Below are 8674 nucleotides of genomic sequence, written 5' to 3' on the forward strand. Positions count from 1 at the left end.
GCATCGCCGTCCGCACTTTAGCGAAAGTGTGGACGTCCTCTCTAGAACCCGCCCGATATATATATATATATATATATATATATCTTATATTTGTTAGATCACTTTGATCTATATGCTTGGCCATAAACAATTCCTTCTTTTATTAACCCGGCCATCCTCAATTTTCATTTGTGACTTAAAAAATAAAGGTCTCCAATTTTGAATTCTCTCTTCATTTCTTCAAACCCTAACTCCAAACAGACTTGATTAAATTCATCTATTTGCTTTGTTTCCAATGATTTCAAAAATCCATCAACAACTTCCTCACTAATTCTTCTTCAATCTCTCGATCTTTTATCATCTCTGGTTCTCTACTTCACTTCAACTTTCTCAATTCGAAATCTCAAAAGTTCAAAATAAGTTATAGTAGGGTTGTCAATGGGTCTTGTCGGGTCAAGGTATTTGTCGTGTCACAAGAGACAACCAAAACCCAACCCATTTAATAATCGTATTGAAAATTTAAACTCAAAATCAACCTATTTATTAAACGGGTTACTCGTTTCCAACCCGCTTAATCCATTGAATAAATATGACATGTCATGTTGGACAAAATAACTCATTTAAGGGTTAACACTGCGACCCATTTAACTAAAAAAAATGCACATTGATTAAATTCATTAAAAACTCCACAAGACGAAGAGTATAAATAATTCTATATAATTCATATATAATTAAATCCAATAATGATGAAGCAAAATATTTTAAATTGTCCAATCCTAGGATCAAATACTCGCAACGTCCAAAATTTCAAGAAGAAGTGTAGCATAATCGGGTCATACTGGTTCATTTTGTGTTGGCAGGTTGACCCACGGCCAACCCGTTTATTAAATGGGTCATGGCGGGTCGACCCGCTTTTTAATTGTGCAAGTTTCAAATCTTGTTATCGTGTCGTGTCAGAATTGACAGCCCTAGTTATGGGAACAAAATTGGTGCCAACTATTTAGAAGAATATCACGATCCTAGTCCTGAATCAATACTGGATTTTTGTGACCTAAAATCGGGTCAGGCCAGTATTGTGTATCATTGTCAAAATAAAATCTCAATGAACTGTAAGTGAATTAAAATTTTGTCCGGCAATTCAACGTCACATACCACAAAAAGTTTAATTCGGTAGACATACATCACGACCTTTGTATTCAATGAAAATGTCATTGTATCAAAAAGTTACTTACTTTACCGCAAAATCCAAGCAAAACTTACCACCCAAATTTAATATCTACTGACCCTAGGGGTTTAAGCATTCTTTCTTGCTTTCACTTAAAGACCTTGCTTCACTTGACTTCAAGCCTAGCTCTAATTTTGTTAACCCACTGCCCATTTTTGACATCCTAGAACTCTCGTCACTGAGGGTACATGCTTCTAGTTTTAAGTTGGTATGGTGGCAACCCTCGCTGTTTGCTTGGATTGAAATCAATACAGATGGTTCATTCCATATACCAAGCATGACAGGCTTTGGTGGGGTTTTCCGTAATCATGAGGGAGTTTTTATGGGTGCCTAATGCAATTGATGCAGACGTACTAGCAGTAATTGAGGCCTTAAGGCTGTGTTTGCATGTTTTGTGGGACTGGACTGGATTGGAGTAGCTTATGTAATAAAATTAGACTTATCCCACGTTTGGCACCCCATGAGGACTCAATTAAATGAGATAAGAGAGTCCCCGCATTAGCTCCCGACCTTCGTACATAGAACCCTCAAATCTCACCGGACTGTGGAAGCAAGGGCTTCAACAACGCTGATTAGTCTTTCCATCCCTTTCGCGCGCTTCAGCCTCGTCTCTCCACTCTCGATCGCGCTTCATCCTCCTTGAACTTCCAGGTTCAATTTCTTTTCTCTCTCATGCTCCTTTTGCTTTGATTATGATTCCCTCTTCCCTTCGACCCCGTCTAGCTTCTTCTTCTCGTGTATCTACTGTGATTTGTTAAATTAAAGACTATGGATTGATTTTCTATTAACAATTGCTTATGGGTTGTAACAATTGGTGTCTGGGTAGCTTGATTTGCTAAGAATTGATCAATTTCAAGACTAGGTTTTTTTTTCTTTTAACGTCTGTGTTTTTATCTTCTTTTTTTTTTTTTTTTTTTTTATCTTCCTTTTTTTTAAAAGAGGATCAAAGGGTTTCACTCCTGCCCCCATGGTGACTCGAACCCATGACTTCGTACATAGGTAGTGAGGTGTTTTGTTAATCAATTATGAGTTTTTTTTTCTTTTAACAACGTCTGTGTTTTTATCTTCTTCTTTGGTTGGTTGTTTTCATTGATTTTGGATGTTAATCAATTATGAGTTTTTTTTTTCTTTTAACAACGTCTGTGTTTTTATCTTCTTCTTTGGTTGGTTGTTTTCATTGATTTTGGATGTTGATCAATTATGGGTTTCTTTTTTCTTTTAACAACGTCTGTGTTTTTATTTTCTTTTTTAGTTGGTTGTTTTCATTGATTGTGGATGTTACTGTGAAATCTTAGATATGGATCGAAGGCAAATTATGTTGCTCTTATTGGTGGATTGTGGCACCTAGAGACAATGTGTGCTTGTACTATGCTTGTGCTACTGATGTTTAATTTGAGATGAAGACGTGCTAAAAGACATGCTCTAAATAATCGTTCATTCGTTAGACGTGAGGCTCGTTTGAGTTATCTAGATAGTATTATTCGCAATAGTGACATCGAATGTGTACACGAATTAAGAATGGATAGAAGGACTTTTGGCCTTTTGTGTGAACTGCTTCGCACAGATGGAAAGATAAAGAGTGATGGTTTGGTGCCTGTGGAAGAGCAAGTATGTATGTTTTTACATATACTTTCACATCATGTGAAGAATCGTACTATTAGAGGTAGATTTTTTCGATCCGGAGAGACAATTAGTAGGTATTTCCATTCTATACTACAAGGTATTTTACGATTGCAAGGTAGTTTGTTGAGGGTACCTGATCCGATACTTGCTGACTGCATAGATCGTAGATGGAAGTGCTTTAAGATTAGTTTATTGTAGGGACTGTAGTTATGCCTTTTCTGATTGTTAAAAGGTTCATCTATATGTGCAATTTATAGACTTCATGAATATATATATATATATATATATATTTTATAGAATTGCTTGGGGGCACTAAATGGAACTTACATTAGAGTGCTTGTACCTGCAATTGACAAGCCAAGATACCGCACAAGAAAGGGTGAAGTTGCTGCAAATGTGTTAGCTGCTTGTTCTCGTGATATGCAGTTCATATTTGTCTTACCGGGTTGGGAGGGATCGGCATCGGATTCTAGAGTTCTTCAAGATGCAGTGACTAGGCCGAATGGATTAAGAGTTTCCACTGGTAAGACTATTGGATTAGTTGTGTAGATTAAATTAATGTAGTTTATGTGCATTTCACACACTAATAGGAATTTTTATTTTGGCTATTAGGTTATTATTACCTTGTAGATGGTGGTTACACAAATGGTGAGGGATTTCTTGCACCATATAGAGGAACAAGGTATCATTTGTCAGAATGGGATGAAAGAAATATGCCTAGGGATCATGTGGAATATTTTGACATGAAGCATTCGAAGGCAAGAAATGTCATAGAACGGTGTTTTGGAATGCTAAAAGGAAGGTGATGAATACTAAGGAGTCCATCATTTTATCCAATAAAGATACAATGCCGCATAATTACGGTTTGTTGTCTTTTACATAATTTTATTAGGAGAGAGATGTCCATTCATCCGATGGAGTATGTAGTATGTGAATTAGATGCACAAAATGGGGAAGAATTTGATGTAGTTGGCACGGTTGAAGCGTCTAATCAATGGACTACTTAATTGGAAGAATGAATTAGCTTTACAAATGAATGGACGGGAAGAAGGGCTCTGTAAGGGCTGCCGGAGATACAGGGCTTTCAGGTGCTGCTGCAAGAGCTGCAAGGGACGGAAGAGCTGCAAGGGATGCAAGAGCTTCAAGAGAATAAATGATGTAGTTTATGTTTTATAGGCCTTTTAATACTAAGGATCATAATTTATGTAGCTTTTGATTTGTTGTGAACACTAGATGAGACACTAGGTAACAGATTCTGTACATCAGTTACTTGCATTGTTAGGAGCTATTGCTTAGTACAGTTATTGCTTAATATGAAATTGTTTTCCTTATTCTCATTAGTTTTTGTGTTTTACTTGTGTTGATGTAATTGGTTTATTATTTTTAGTTTGGGTTATTAGTTTTGTTAATAACCCAGAAAGAAAAACACAAGCTGAGAGAAAAATAGGGAAAGTTGTGGGACTGTGTTTGGTGGTACCTTTAATCTAACTTGCTTTGTTCTGCTGTTCTTGCAGGTTTGAATTCAGGCTGAATTGGTTTAGTGCTTATTATTTTTTCTGGCTGAAGTGGTTTAGTGCTCTTCTTGCAGGTTTTTCTCTTCCTTCTGCCCTTAGAAATTGAAATTGGTTTAATAGAATTTAGTCAAATGCTCTAGTGCTAAGTTTTAGTTTAGCGAGACTACTCTTAAGTTATTGCATTGCTTCAATTCTTCGCGGCTGTTGGGTGACAAGGTTAATGACAGTTTCCACTTCAGCCTTCCTTGGGTTAACACTAGAGTCACCGGAAACATTGTATATGCCGGCGACCCGCGTTCCGGATCGCACGAACCCATTCGCGGGGCGTTCGCGATCCGGATCGGCAAACATAGCGATCCCAGCCTGCGTTCAATCAACGTCAAAGCCCAGTATCAATCAACGCCAATCGCGTTCTCGCGACCACTTTTTCTTGGCGGCGGCGGCGGCCGAAGAAGGTTGATGTTCTTGAACCTCAGCCATGTTCTTGAATCTGGGATTTCTAAAGAGATGAAGAGAATCAATGGATGCGAAAAGGAGATCTTCGATTTTCTGGGAAGATTACAAAATCTCCTATGAATCTCTGAGATTTTGGCGACGGCTTTCTTAGCACATTAGAGAAGAATGCGTGGTGGTGGTTGTTCACGACAGGAATTGAGTTTTTCTTTTTTGTTAGTCAAAAGCATAGATAATTAAGGTGATGATGACAAAGTGGTGTTAGCTCAGTGGTAGAGCACCCACTACCTATGTACGAAGTCATGGGTTCGAGTCACCATGGGGGCAGGAGTGAAACCCTTTGATCCTCTTAAAAAAAAAAAAAAAAAAGGTGATGATGATTATCTAAAAAAAAATTAAAAATTAAAGGCAGCTTTCTTTATTATTTATTTTTCTGTTATTTGTTAATTTACTTATTTATCCTCCATAAGTAATGTAGTTGTCATAGTATGTTAATAAGGGGTATTTAGGTAAAATAAAAGTCCTTTCAGATTAAGACTAGGAATCCTAATTTTCAAAGATTTTATTGATTGATAAACTCTATACAAGCTGCAATTCATAGAAGTACGTACAACTACAAAGCATAAAACAAAACTTTATTATTTTAGCTCAGTTCAACAATGGCGTTCGGAAAAAAAAAAAAATTTAAGCATTATTTTTCTTTGTTGGATTGAAAAACTCAATTAATTTTTAGTAGTAGTGACAATTTATTTTTATTTTATAATTTTTCTTGAGATTTTTATTTATGGTATGGTTATCTCTTTATTATTTTTTATAATTTTATTTATCATAAGTAATTTATTTTAATTAAAATTAGCTAATATATCCTAGCGTACCGCATACCATGAAGACTAGCGTACCGCATACCCGTACCTCAGCGTTCCGCTTTTCGTGTGACTTTGGTTAACATAGATGTGACTGACCAGTTTGTTGGCATTTAGGATATAATTTATTGATTTTATGGTTTCATGATTTGTGAATTTGTGTTCTTTTGTTATGAGAATCAAGTTGGAGGGTGAGAAAGTGTGGGTTTTTGAGTTTAGTTTTCTTGCATTGGATGATTAGTTTACAAGTTTTCTCTTGGATTTGGTTACTTTAAGTTTTGGTTGCATTTAGCCTGGTGAAAAATGGTTGGTTTTGGTATTGCTGTAATTCATTTCACAATTTATTGTTGGCAATATTTTATTTAGAGCTTCCTTACAATATATATGTTGATTTGTTTAAAGTTACAAGTATCTTTAGGAAGGTCAGAAGCTCAAGGCTGTACTCTTTGAGAGACAAAACGCCATTCATCGAAGGTGGATGACCAAGGAAGTTAAACTTTATATTATCGCTGTACTATTCTATAAGGATATATATATATATATATATATATATATATCTTAACATATAAATACCACTGATTTATGTGGCTATGAACTAGGCAATTCAAACAATATCTAAGAGCAAGAGAAGTATACTAGTTCAACAGGTTTGACTAATTCTGATGAATGCAAAGAATACCTAGAATCATGAGAAACAAACTTGAAACATAACCAACAACTAAACTGGAACCAGCAATATATATGTCTTGCATTACTCGATTCACTTCGATCACTTGAGAAATTTTTACTTTTGTGGGTAGTTTATTAGTTTATTTGCATTGTTTCTTCTGTTTGCTTTGGCATTGCATTGCAAATTATTGTTGCAGTTGAAAGCTCACACTGAACATGGACATAGTCACATAGCATGTATTTAAAATTGATCAATTATTGGCGGCAGTTTGTTAAACTAGGAACATTGCAGAGTAGGATTAGTTTTAGATAGAAGAAAAGTTGATAGTGAGTGGAAACTAATGGTTGAACCAGAAAATTGCATTTGGTTTGTTGATCATTATTATGCTTCTTTAACCATGAGATGTTGAATTTTTTTTCTTCATAAAATGGAAAGTGGTGATGAAAATACAGAGCAAGGGAAGTCAAGGCGTGTATGGACTAGTTTTGAAGAAGAATCTTTGTTGAATGTTCTTGACAGAATTATTGCTGGAGGACAACGCTGCGACACTGGAAGTTTCAAATCTGGTACTTTACTCAAAATCGAGAATGTTTTAAATCCCAATTCCAATCTGAAGGCAAGTCCACATATTGAGTCAAAGTTGAAGAAGCTGAAGAGAGATTATCGCATAATCTATGACATGATGAACAAGAGTGGATTTGCATGGAATGATATCAAAAAGTGCATTGAAGTTGATAGTAATGAAGTATGGGACACGTATTTGCAGGTAATGAGGAAGTTTCATTGAGTTTCATTTTTAATCTAACTGATTTCATTGCTGCACTTTGATCCTAACCAGTTTCTGTTTCTGTCATAGCACAACAAAATGGCAAAGGGATAGAGAAACAAAATATCCATTATTTGATAGACTAGCTACCATATTTGGGAGTGACCGTGCGACTGGAAATGGAGCTGAGGTCCCTGCTGATATGATGGAGGAGCAGAGCAACAATGAAGATGGCATTGAAGTTGAGAATGACACAAGCCCCATGTCAATCAGCAAAGATAACACAGGACAATCTCAGGTTAGTCAGAAAAAGAGGAAGAGAAATGATGAAGATAAAATTATGCTTGCATTGGATAAATTGTTTGAAGAATCTGGAAAAAGAATGCAAGCAGTGACTGATGCCATAGTGAAAGGTAATGAAGATTGATCTGATATTGCTAAGGAACTTAAGAAAATGGGACTTTCTGTTCTAGACCAAATTGAGGCATTGAAAATCATTTTGGATAAGCCCCAAAATATCTCTGTGTTCATGTCCTTAGATGATGAAGTGAGAAAAGTGTATGTCAAGAACTTGCTTACGGGCACTGCTAGAGGATCTACCTAGCTGCTGTTGCAAGATATGTTCATTTTTTTGTTTGGAAAACTGCAACAGTTGCTGCCTGAGCACATTATGGACAAGCTCCTTCTTTTGCTAGATTAACATTCATTTTTGTAATTGCTAGATGGAACATTATTAGCATGTGGAATGTTAAATCAGTGTATCACTATGTTGTATTAATATGTAGACTTGTCGATGTGTAAAAACTAATTACAAAGTATGCAAATTGTGGTTGCTCTTCTCAATCTATGATTATTTTGCTGAATGTGAACTTTGTTGCAAATTACCAACTTTTAGTCCAATACACCAACAAATATGGGATAAGACTATTTTGACTATTCTGCTTTTTAGTCATAAGCAGTACCAAACATGGATCATGTATTAACATATCATATCCCAGGCTAGAAGAGTCCTAGACTATGGGATAACAGTCCCAGGTAACAAACACAGCCTTAAAGGTTGCTTGGACTCATAACTGGACTTACATATGCCATGAAACAGATTCAATATTGGTGGTGCATTATTTCAAAAACCCGAAATTAGTTTCTTGGGGACTTTGGGTAGCATGGAGCATATTGTTCGTAATATTAATTTTTTCATGTTTCCCATATTTATAGGGAGGGTAATTGTCTTGCTGACAAGCATGCAAATTTTGGTGCTGCTCATGTTGGTTACACCGGTGGAATACCAAGGCATTCCTTCCTTGCTAAAACTTATGGGACAGATCTGGCTCCATTCCCCACTTATAGATATGGGTAGGGGGTGTATTGTTTTTTCTTACTTTTGTTTTGGTTTCTTTTGGCGTCTTTATATTTATGTTTTAGTTACTTGCGCTTACCAGTTAAGAGGTCTGTCTCTTCTGGTCATGTTTATAGTTGGGTTTTGGTTTGATGCCACCCAACTTCTTGTATTTTTCTTTCTTTCAATAAATTGGATTAAAGAAACAGGCGGTAGACTGCTGTAGGGTGGCGGACCTTTCACCT

Source organism: Rosa chinensis, chromosome 5 (genome assembly GCF_002994745.2).
Source record: "Rosa chinensis cultivar Old Blush chromosome 5, RchiOBHm-V2, whole genome shotgun sequence".
In the NCBI taxonomy this organism is placed as follows: Eukaryota; Viridiplantae; Streptophyta; class Magnoliopsida; order Rosales; family Rosaceae; genus Rosa; species Rosa chinensis.